Source organism: Myotis lucifugus, unplaced genomic scaffold (genome assembly GCF_000147115.1).
Source record: "Myotis lucifugus unplaced genomic scaffold, Myoluc2.0 scaffold_197, whole genome shotgun sequence".
In the NCBI taxonomy this organism is placed as follows: domain Eukaryota; kingdom Metazoa; phylum Chordata; class Mammalia; order Chiroptera; family Vespertilionidae; genus Myotis; species Myotis lucifugus.
Genome location: NW_005871245.1, coordinates 895,920 through 908,179, shown reverse-complemented (window position 1 = coordinate 908,179; position 12,260 = coordinate 895,920).

The window sequence follows — 12,260 nt, the reverse complement described above, 5'->3', positions numbered from 1 at the left end:
GCCAAAATTGGTTTGGTGAAGACCCGAAAGTGCAGCTAAACTAGTTCTGTTATTTGCTAATGAGTTTTGCCAGTGGAAATCGTTGACTTTTGACTCTTTGTTCTCAATGCTTTGTTCTCTTATCATTTGTGACTTTGAATAGCTATGTTTGTTTACTTTTCTCCTTTGTCGAAGACAAGGGAAAATAGTCTCACCATGTATGATCCATGTCAGTTCAAAAGCTTTTTTTTTGGTTAATCCTCACCGGAGGATGTTTTTCCATTGATTTTTAGGAAGAGTGGTAGGGTTGTGGGGGTAGGGGAGGGGGAGAGAGAAACATCAATGTGAGAGAGTCACATTGATTGGTTGCCTCCCGCACCAGAGCTGGGGATCAAGTCTGCAGCTTGGCTGGAATCAAACCAGGTACCTTTCAGTCCGCTGGTTGAAGCTTTAACTACTGAGCAAACCAGCTAGGGCAATTCAAAGCATTTTTAACCTTTAATGTTAACAAAATGTATCACACTCACTCAATTTAATCTTAGTTACATTTGATTGGCTATCTTCCCCCAGCATGTTCCATTTTTAAAATCTTATTTTGGAACTAGAAGCCCAATGCGTGAAATTGCGTGGCCCCGCCCACCCGCGTGGGCTCACCGTGCTCGCAGCCCTGCCCACCCGCGCGGGTCTTTGGTTGTTAGGGCCACAGTCCTTTTATAATATAATTTTAGTCTTTTGCAAAAAGAATATGGAGAGTTCTCATATAATCTTAATGCAGCTTCTTCCAAATGTTAACATATTGCATTGATATAGTACTATTAACTAATCTACAGATATTATTTAGATTGTGCTAGTTGTCCAAGGAATGTCTTTTTGTGTTTTTTTCTGGCTCAGCATTCAATCCAGGATCCCACATGCATTTAGTTGTCTCTAGCCTCTAGCCTGTGAGTTCTTTAATTTTCCCCTTTTATGATTTTGACTTTTGTGGAGAGTACTAGCCAGTTATTTTATGGACTGCTCCTGGGATTTGTCTGATTTTCTCATTATTAAGTTACTTTTTGGCAAGAATGTAAGAAGTCATGTACCCTTCTTAATGCATTATATCAGGATACATGATGTCCATGTCTTATTACTGGTGATGTTAACTTTGACCTTTGGTTAAGGTAGTGTCTGCTGGATTTCTCCACTGTAAAGTTATTGATTTTTCCTTTGTAATTAATAAGTAACTCATGGAGGAGTACACTTTAAGATTATCAATCTTTGGTTCACTAATTTTGAGACCTTTGGGTTGTTATTGCCTGCAACAAGTAGCATTTGCCAAATGTTTATTATTTCTTCTACATTTATACTAATTAGAATGTTTTTGTTTTGTTTTTAATCCTGACCTGGGGCGGGTGGGGATCAAACCTGCAACCTAGGTACATGCCCTTTAGTGGACTTGAACCCACAACCCTCCAGTGCCCAGGCAGGCGCTCTAACTATTGGGCAACACTGGCCAGGGCGTGGTTGGAATTTTGTTAGGAGAAGCTGTCCTCTTTCCCCTTTTTGTTTATTCAGCTATATCAGTATGGACTAAGGGATATTTTTTCCCCACGGGTCAGTGCTATTTATTTGGTTGCTCAAATTATCGCGGCTTGGGAGCTCCTTCAAGTTGGCTCTTGTCTTTTTGACTTCCCCAACATTTTTTGGAGCCCTTTCTTTCTGGAACTACAAGATGTTCCTGGATAATTCTGTATTTTCCCTCCAAGGAACAAAGATTCCTTTTTATTGGAGAATATTTAGAAATCACCCCTTGATTTAAAAAAAATTTTTTTAATCCTCACCCGAAGATATTTTTTCCGTTGCTTTTCAGAGAGAGTAGAAGGGAGAGAATAGAGAGAGGAAGAAAGAAAGAAACATGGATGTGAAAGAGACACATCGACTAGTTGCCTCCCGCATGTGCCCACTTGCCCTGACCTGGGGTGGGGAGCAAACCGGGAACTGAGGTACGTGCCCTTGACAGGGAATGAAAGCTGAGACACTTGGGTCCACAGGCCTATGCTCTAACCACTGAGAAATACAGGCCAGGGCTTGATTTTTTTTTTTTTTTAAGCAATTTTTTAAATTGCATGATTAGAAAATGGGTTTTTATTACTGATAGATGGAGGATTATTTAGCCTAACCCAAACACCTAACCACTTTATTTTTTACAGCACTGTATATGAATCTTCTGGAGTTATGAAGAGGGCTTTCACTTAGCATAATGCTTCGCCTAGAATGAGACCCACTGAATGCACATTGGCTTGCACCCTTTCATAATTCCTACCTGTAGTTTAGTTAACAGACAAAAATGTTGGAAGCCCTGCTTTGTATCCCATCTAAACTATTTTACGGGTTCAGGCCTTTTTCTATTTGTGAGAAAATCAATGGTTATATACTAAAAATTTTGTTTTTCATTATAGCACTTGAATATTGCCACTTATTTTGTCCTTCATTTGAAAAATGATTTATTTGAAATGTGGTCTGTGTCTGTCATGTAGGACCCTTATTTCTGAAATTGAGTTAAAGTGTCCCTAGGATTCAGATCTGATAAAGTTAGTTCACAATTTTAATTTTTTGCTTTGGGGAAGTGCCCAATTATAACTCTCATTCATCACTATTGGTTTCTGGGCAGCTGGTGAAACTTCTTAATCCTGAGAAGCCTTTCTTTGGAACAGTAATACTTATTACAGCTGCTGGGTTTGCAGGTCAAAAGCTGACATGGCTGGGGGATAAGCCATCCACAGCCAGGATACGTGGATTGGAGGTCCCACAAACCTCAGGCTTCTTCCAGGTTTCTAGGACTGGTTCCGTAGCCCCACCTGTGGGATTGGGGTGGGAGGTTGTGAAACATAGGTTGATACCACGAGGTTCCTGCCCGACTACTGGGCTGGGCCACTGGACAGCACTTGCGAGCTGCTGGAGGTCAAATCAGCTAACCTGATTCTCCATACTCCTGCAACCCCGCCAACTCAGGCTGGGGCTGTTCAGCATTCCCTCTCGTTTTTTTGGGGTAGCCCTCATCAAGCACCTGCACAAAACCTCTACTGTGTCAAATCTCTTACTGTCACAGGTGAGCTAGATGGAAATGGGATTTTTCCCAACAAAATTAGTGAGTGGCAAAAATGTCACTCGTGCCATGTATGGTTTATTGTTTTCATCTATTTAATGCTCAAATGTCACTGTCTAAAGGTTGTAAAGTTATTACTCTGGCCCCACCTGCTGGCCCTATGTGCTACTCACATGCTCAAAAAAATTAAGATTTGCCCATTTCAGGGGAAGAAACTCCCAATTTTGCTGCTTTGTTCACTTTTGCATGTGAGTGTCCATCTCTGTCTAGTCATTTAGCCTGTATTTTGTGAGTTCCTGTTGGTGCTATTGTTGGCCATTGGGGGAAAGGGGATAAATATGATTCTTGTCCTCTCAATTCAGTTTAAGGATTACATTGTAAAACAGTTTTGGGAGTTGTAGGAGGGACACACAGGCTGTTTATAAGAAGAGAAGAGGGGCATTTATGCAGAAGATTGCTCTTTTGATATTTGTCTCCTAGCTTTTCCCTGTCTTGGTGGGAACCGCATGAGCCCCTGGACTTTTCATTCTCCTTTACAGCTTTAGCTCTTCTAGGCAGTTCTGCTCCATCATTAGTGAGTTGTGTGGTGTCGGGCAAGTCAGGGAATTGCCCTGTAACACGTTTGCTTATTGGAAAGTGGAAATGACCTCTGAAGCTACTTGATTGTGATTTTTACAGGGATTTAAATTCATTTTAACTAGTGCTTTTCTAATTAAAAACAAAAGTTACAATATATAGAACAAAAAATGTCTACACCTTGTTAAAACTTTACTATCTTTTTAACCCTTTTTAAAAAACTTGTTTTGATCTCCCCCTCACCTCTCCTCTCCTCCACCTCTCCTCCAAAAAAAAGAAAAAAAAACTTGCTTTATGACATATATGTAAAATTATATATAGCATATGTGTATTCCTAAATACATGTATTCACATAATTTAAAGTTATTTTACAAAAATAGAATATTACCAAATCACCTGCTGAATGTCACTTAACCCCTTCTTTGTGGTTCCATGAAGTTTTAATTTTGGTCTGCTAAAGAAGGACTCAGGTCTTCCATGACAATCTTATATGGGTGGCTTTATAGGATTTTGGCATGAGTAGTGAGTGCCCCAAGGGCCTGGGTCTCTGTCATCAAAAGCAGTTTGGCAGAAGCCTGCCCTCTTAATCTTGGCCTCTCAAGCATTGAAACCCAAACTCTTCCAGATTTCTGCTTCCCCAAAGCTTATCAACTTGAATTAGGTACTCAAGTTTTTAGATGCATGCCATTCAAAGTCAAGGCATCTTGATGCAGACGTATAAGGACATGTCCTGGGCCTGTGAAGAGCAAGCCAGCCAGAATTGGATAGGGAGGATACTTGGGGGAGGGTTGCTACAAGCCAGGCAGAGTTATAGGCGCAACAGCAGAAAACAAAAAGACCTTCCCTTCAATAGGATTGTAATGGTGGTGGAGAGATGGACAAAGTTGTCAGGTAGTGATGAATGCTATAGAGAAAAGTAACAAGGATTTAAGGCTGCAAGAGAGTCTACAGAAGCCCAGAGAGGTGAAATGAAGACAAAGGGAAGAAAGCACCCACTTTTGAAAAAAGTGTATCTCCTTTTCGTTTTTTCTCATCATCCCTTGTGTCTCCTTTTCCAACTTAAATTTTGTGCTCCACCATAATCTCCTTCCCCATCTTGTATTTACCATCATCTTCCTTCCCGCTTCTCTTACTTCGTTTAGTTTAATTGACAAACCACAATCCTGGTTACATACAAATCCCCACCTACCTGCACCCAGGCTGTTTAGAGTGGTTGGAGAAAAATAATCAGTGTCTCATTTTAAATTCATGGTTACTAACTTCGGGAAGGAAATCATCAACATTTCCCCCATCTTTTCACTGTTGAGAACCATTTAATAGCCTTTCCCTTTCCCCAAAATTCCAACATCTCGTATCCCGTATTTACTCTCGGTTAATGACTTGACTTCCTACTCGACTGAGGAATGAGACTCCCTCCACCACATCAGCTCCACATGATTGCAGATCAGTGTTGAAGGCTTCTCTCCTGGCCAGTGTCATCAGCACCACTGGGGAACATGTCATAAGGGCAAATGATTGGGCCCCACTTCAGACACTGAATCAGAAATAGGGGCAAGATGGAAGGGGGCGTAGCAATCTGCTTTAGTAAGTGCTCCGGGTGATTCTATGAACCTTAGAGCTTGAGAAATGGTGTCCTTTGACTATGCATATTTCTCTCTAGAAAATCCCTCCACTCCTGAGACCTCAGTCTATCACCAACTCAAGAACATGGCCCCATCAAATCTTTCTCTCTTCCACACCCCAATTTTACTTCGATTGGATCATTCCCATCAGTGTACAAGCATGCCCTGAACCCCCAAAGAAGAAGCTGTTGCCCCACTTTCATTCTCTAACCCACTCCAATCAGGCTTTCATCCTCTCAATTCCAGTGGAACTGGTTTTGTCAAGGTCTAGTGATGTCACAGTTTTAATTCTCAGTTCTCAACTTACTTGACCTAAAAACAGCATGTGGCATTATTACTATTTCTTCCTTCTTGACTTTTTTTCCCCACTTGGATTCTAGCATATTTATTGATCTCTTATTTCACTGGTACTTCCTACTTAGTCTCCTTGGCTGGTTCCTCCTCTTGCTTTTTGTCTTGATGCCAAAGTGAGCCAGCGTATAGTCCTTGACCCCCTATACACTAGATTTCATCCAGTCTTGTGGCTTTAAACACCATCCATGTGCCAACAGTTCCTAAGTGTAGAACCAGTCCAGGTCTGTCTCCTGAACTCTGGTATATTTGACAGCCTGCCCAGCCTCTCCAATGGTGTCTCACCAACATCTCAAACCCAACACTTTCAAACTCAAACCGCTTTCTTCACCATCGTCCCCATCTCATTTAATAAAAAATTTCATCTTTCCCATTTCTCAGGCCAAATCCTGGAGAGTAATGCTTGACTCCCTTTCTCATATCTTATATTTGTCAGAAAATCTTATTGGTTGACCACTTTTTGCCATATGTATGGGCCAAGTCATCATCCTTGTTACCTAGTTGACTGCAACATTCTCTTAGCTGGTCTCTACTTCCACTTTTGCTTCCTACAGTCGACAGTCCACGCAAGAGCAGAGGGATCCTGTGAAAATGCACAGATCCTGTCACCTCTCATGGTTCCCATCTCACTCAGAGTAAAGGCCAACGGCTTCTACGGTTCATAAAGCCTTATGCCAGTGATGGCGAACCTATGACACTCATTTTTTTGGTTGATTTTTCTTTGTTAAATGGCATTTAAATATATAAAATAAATATCAAAAATATAAGCCTTTGTTTTACTATGGTTGCAAATATCAAAAAATTTATATATGTGACACGGCACCAGAGTTAAGTTAGGGTTTTTCAAAATGCTGACACACCGAGCTCAAAAGGTTCGCCATCACTGCCTTATGCCATTGGCCCCCTCCCCATTCCACTTTCATCTTACTGTTCTCTCTGCTCACGTTTCCTCTGTTCTTATTTATTCCATTCACCTTGGCATCCAAGGAACCCTTCAAACATGCCAGGTTCCTGTCACAGGGTCTTGATCCCAGGAGTGTCTTCCACCTGGAATACCCTCCCCTCAGATCTCTGCAAGGCCCATTGAAACCTTCACTTCAGGCTTTTCAGGTGGGGTTACCCTATCACAAGGTCTCCCCTGACTGTCCTATTTCCATTCACTGTGTCCCACACTGCCTGTCTCCCTTGCTCCAGGCTTATGTAGGCAGTGGTGGACCTGAGAGTCCATTCTGTCTCTACTCAGGTGGGGAGTCAAGAAGCAAATGGAAAGTTGTCAAATGAATTAAAAATGGAATATATCAGTCATTACTGGTTAACAGCATTTTTAAAATACAGTTTCTATTGTCAAATTCTAGAGTGATAGAACACTGACTTGGAGTGTAGGCCTGGATCTACATAAGGAGCTCTCTGACCTGTGGCAAGCAGGTCACTGGCTTGGTCAGTTTGGAAAGTGAGGGAACTGCTAAATGATCAATGAGATCCTGTCATCTCTGCTTCCAGACTAAATCCCAGCTCTGTCTACTACCACCCTCTCTCCATGCTGCTATTATCTCTTGCCTAGGCTACTGCATCCTCCTCTTCTTATTCTTGTTCTTTAATCCACTTTCACATCGCTGCCTAAGTGAAGTTTTTTTCTTTTAATTATAAATCAGAGCGTGCCCATTTCTTGAACTCTCCAGTGGCTTCCCGTTGCACTTACTAGTAGAATCACCCCTATGCTGCTCACCCGCCTATAAGGCCCCTCACCATCTGACTGTGCTTCCAACACCTCATCTGGTTCCAGCCACTCCAGAATGTCAAGCTAATACCTGCCTTGGCAATCCTTTGTTTTGCTTGAACGTCCTTTCTCTTTGTGTTCCCCTGGTGGATTCCCTCTTATTTGTTAGGACTCAGCTTCAGTGACATTTCCTGAGCATGAACTTCCTTTCCCAACCACCTTATCTAAAGCCAGATCACCCTTGTTATTTTAAAATTCAGCTTCCCACTTACTTTCTGTTTGCAGCATAACATCACAATGTAATGTTATTTTAAATCATGCACTACTCACACATAGGATACCATATAACTATAAAAAGAATAGAAATCTATGTATTGTTATAGAACAATTTCTTAAGATATATTATTAAGTGAAAAAATCCAAGGTGCAGTACAAAGTGTGTAGAATACCGCCATTTGTATGATGGGGGGAGGGAGGGTATTTGCTTGTATATGCATATGTTATCTCCTGGTGGGTGCAGAAGAAACTGGAGGGGTCTAGGTAGCTAGCAGTAAGAGTGGGAGGTTTTTCACTGCACCTTTTTGTATTTTGAATCATATAATGTACCACCTATTAAAAATAAATAAATATTTAAAAGTTGTTTACTTGCTTTGTTTCCCATCTCCCCAAAGAGAACATAAACATCATGAGAGTGTATGCCATGACTTTTCTTGTTCACTATTATGTCCTCAGAACTTTACACAATGCTTGGACCTAATAGTGCTCCATAAGTATTTACAGGATGAATGAATGAAAGAATGAAGGTCTCCTCCAGCTCTAACATTGTGGCTCTCATGTTAGGGCTTCAAGACCATAAGACATGGATTCCAGGTCCCAGTCATTTGGAGGCACCGAAAGAGACACTGACTTGTTTTGTAGTGTGGTGTACTGTTTGTCTTTGTTAACAATAAGCTTAGCCCAGCTGGTGTGGCTCAGTGGTTGAGCGTTGACCTATGAACCAGAAGGTCACAGTTCGATTCTTGGTCAGGGCACATGCACAGGTTGCTGTGCGGGAGGCAGATGATTCTCTCATCATTGATGTTTCTATCTCTCCCTCCCCCTTCCCCTCTGAAGTCAATAAAATACATTAAGAAAAATTAAAACAAACAATAGCTTTAAAAAGAAAAAGTAATGAGTGTGTAGGAGGGTGGAATGTGGAAGACCTGCATGACACAGATGTGCTTCCCAAATTGACAAGGAGTCACAAGAGGGTAGTCTGCTCAGGCCATGCCCTAATCCTGGCCTCTGGGGATGGCAGCCTTAGGGGCAGGCAAAGAAACCCCCTTTCCTGTGGCCTAAAAATATTCAGGATCTCAGCTTCTATCACCCTTCCGTTCTGAGACTGTCTTCTGCACTAAACTTCCTAAGGTCAGGAACTGAGTCCGTCTTTCTCTCCAGAACAAACGAATGAATGAATGAATGAAGAAGTTACCCTAGCTGTTTTTTTCTCTGTGGTTAGAGCATCAACCTGTGGACTGAAGGGTTGAGGGTTTGATTCTGGTCAAAGGTCCATACCTCATCCTAACCGGTTTGGCTCAGTGGGTAGAGTGTCGGCCTGTGGACTGAAGGGTCCCAGGTTCGATTCTGGTCAAGGGCATGTACCTTGGTTGTGGTCACATCCCAGTAGGGGTTGTGCAGGAGGCAGCTGATCGATGTTTCTCTCTCATTGATGTTTCTAACTCACTATTCCTCTCCTTTCCTCTCTGTAAAAAATCAATAAAATATATATTTTTTAAAAAAAGGATACCTCTGATGCAGGCTTCTTGGGCAGAGAGGGGAGCGGGGGCGGGGGGTTCTCAGCACGTGAGGGAGGCAACCAATCCATGTGTCTCTCCCCTCCCTCCCATTCTCTCAAAAAAGAAAAAAATCAATGGGAAATATCCAATATCTACCTCCAGGACAAGGGAGACATACGCCTCCTTGCTCTGTTCGCCTCTCTGTTTCTGGCTCCTTCTGATTTTCCCTTCTTACAAGTTCAGCAATGAGCTTACTTTCCTCCCTTCTTGGCCTGCTGGCTTGCTTCCTTTCTTGTAATGTTTTTCCAGGATTTGGGGGTGTTTGTGTTAGAAAGGGCTCCCTATTAGCAAAGTCTGCCATGTTGCTGAAACCAAGACAACAACAAAAAGAATGAAAGTTGAAGTGATGGCACTCCAAGGAACGCCTCGAACAAGGAACTGTCATGTCCTATCTAGCCAGGAGGTGGCACTAGAGGAGCATTTTCTGAGTTGTCAGCTCACCCTGATCTTCACAGTAGGGTCACAGATCCCTATTTTGACCAGGGGAGAGGCCACTGATGTTTGACAAATTTAACTAAGCACTCTAGGCTTAGGGACTAGGGATTGTAAGAAAGAGGAACAGCTGGTCCAGGGAGACAGTAGCCCTACCTGGAAATCAACACTATATATGAAGACAAGTGCTATTCTGTCCTGAAAGGGGAGCTTTAAATTTGTCTGAGGCATTTAGGGGAAAGTTCACAAAGAAAGTGACATCTGCCCCTAACCGGTTTGGCCCAATGGATAGAGTGTCAGCCTGCGGACTCAAGGGTCCCAGGTTCAATTCTGGTCAAGGGCATGTACCTTGGTTGCAGACGCGTGCCCAGTAGGGAGTGTGCAGGAGGCAGCTGATTGATGTTTCTCTCTCATCGATGTTTCTAACTCTCTATCCCTCTCCCTTCCTCTCTATAAGAAATTAAAAAAAAACACATAAAAAAAAGAAAGTGACATCTGAACTAGGCCTTGAAAATGAGGAGGATTTATGCAGTTGGAGGACATTCTACGTACAAGGAATGGACTCATGGGAAATTGGGAGAACGGTGAATTGCCTAGGATGGCTGGGCTATCCCGTTTGGTGGGAGATAAAAGGGTAAAGAAAATTTTTCTTAGAGCTTACATTTTTGATGAACGGACAAAGGACTTATGAAATTAACTAATGCAATGCACACACTAGGGCAGTGATGGCGAACCTTTTGAGCTCGGCGTGTCAGCATTTTGAAAAACCCTAACTTAACTCTGGTGCTGTGTCACATATAGAAATTTTTTGATATTTGCAACCATAGTAAAACAAAGGCTTATATTTTTGATATTTATTTTATATATTTATATGCCATTTAACAAAGAAAAATCAACCAAAAAAATGAGTTTGCGTGTCATAGGTTCGCCATCACTACACTAGGGGCTCAAGAAATAGCTAATGAATTGAGATTTATGTGTCAGGTGAATAGTAGAGCCTCAATAAATGTGTTGTTGAAGGAATGAATCATGGAACTTCAGATGGTTTCTTTGCGAAATCATATGGCCTTTCTGATACTTTATAAATGGGTTTTCCAAGATTCTGTCCCCCTGTGTCTTTATAGACAGTCTCTTTTTCCCCAAATCTTGAAGTCAAGAAATCCTGACCCCCAAAGGGAAAGGATTGCAGTAACCTGTGAGGTCCCTGGCATCCAGAGCCTTGTTAGAGGATTCCCAAGTCCTACTCCTGGAACATGGCCTCCTTCCTTAGGACTGAGATAATAGTAATCATAACATATTTTTACTAGTGTCCTGGTGCATGGATTCATGCACCTTGAAAGGAAATTAATTAGAAAAAAGATTTGTGCGGTAATTATGTTACTGCAAAAAATTACATGTCAAAATAATATATATAATATAGTATTATAAAATTAAAACACTCATGTGATTGGTGCCAGCAAGAGCTTTATATGTACAGCGCAGGCGCGAGTCAATGTTTATTTTTAAATTGCCAGTGCAGAACTTGTGATTGGGAACCAGGATGGCGGCATAAGGTATAAACCTGTGCGTGCTGCCCCCCACAACAACATTGAAACTACAACTATAAGACAAAACAGCTATCATCCAGAACCATGGGAAAGCTGGCCGAGTGGAAGTTCTACAACTAGAAGGAAAGAAAGAAGTGCAATGAGACCGGGCAGGAGGTGCAGAGGCGCCAAGAACAGAGGTACAAAAGCATGCACGAGGCGGGCTACACCTGGATGCGCGTTTTTTTTCAATCGGAAGGAGATACAAGCTCTCGAATGCACTTAGCTCATTTAAGGCGAGATTCTGGGGTCCCAGACTCCTATGGGAAGAAACTGGACTGTCTTGCAGTGGGTTGGAAAGCGAGGGTGGTTTTCTCGCAGAGCTGCTTGCAGGGATCATTGTTGCTGTGGGGACGCGGGACGCAGAGACGCGGAGACTCTGACGACAGCCATTGCTGTTTGCTCCACCCTGGTGACTCTCTGAGACCCTGCCCCACTTAATTTACATCCCCACCCAAACTGTGCGCAGAGGCGCGAAGGAATCACCTGCACTTTTGCAGCCTAACCTAACAAACTGCAGCTTGGTCAGAGAGCTCCAAAACTTCCAAATTCCAAACAAAGAGGAGAAATCTGCTGATATGGCTGTAGCTCCTCCTGGGTGGACTCACACAGTGGTTGACTTGGAGATCCGGGAGCCAGGGTACCCCTGGTTAAATACCAGATTTCAACTCCTCACATCCATAAGGGACACACTCAAGAAGCAGACTCAGTGAGCACCAAAGCCCCACTGAAGCAAGTCCTGCCCCATAAGGGTGTCTCCAGCACAGCAGTTCTTTCATTATAGACACAGCGGGTCCTCACAGTCAGCCAAAAATGCGGAGACAAAGAAACATGTCACAAATGAAAGAAATGGAGGAAAGCAAACTAATGGAGGACATAGAGTTCAAAACCACAGTTATAAGGTTACTCAAGAATCTTCTACAAACCTCCAAGGAACTTAGTGAGACCTTCAAGGATCTTAATGAGAATGCCAAAAAAATGGAAAAAGACCAGTCAGAAATTAAACATACACTGACTGAAATTAAAATAATATACAGAGATCCAACAGCAGACTAGAGGATCCCAAGAATCAAGTCA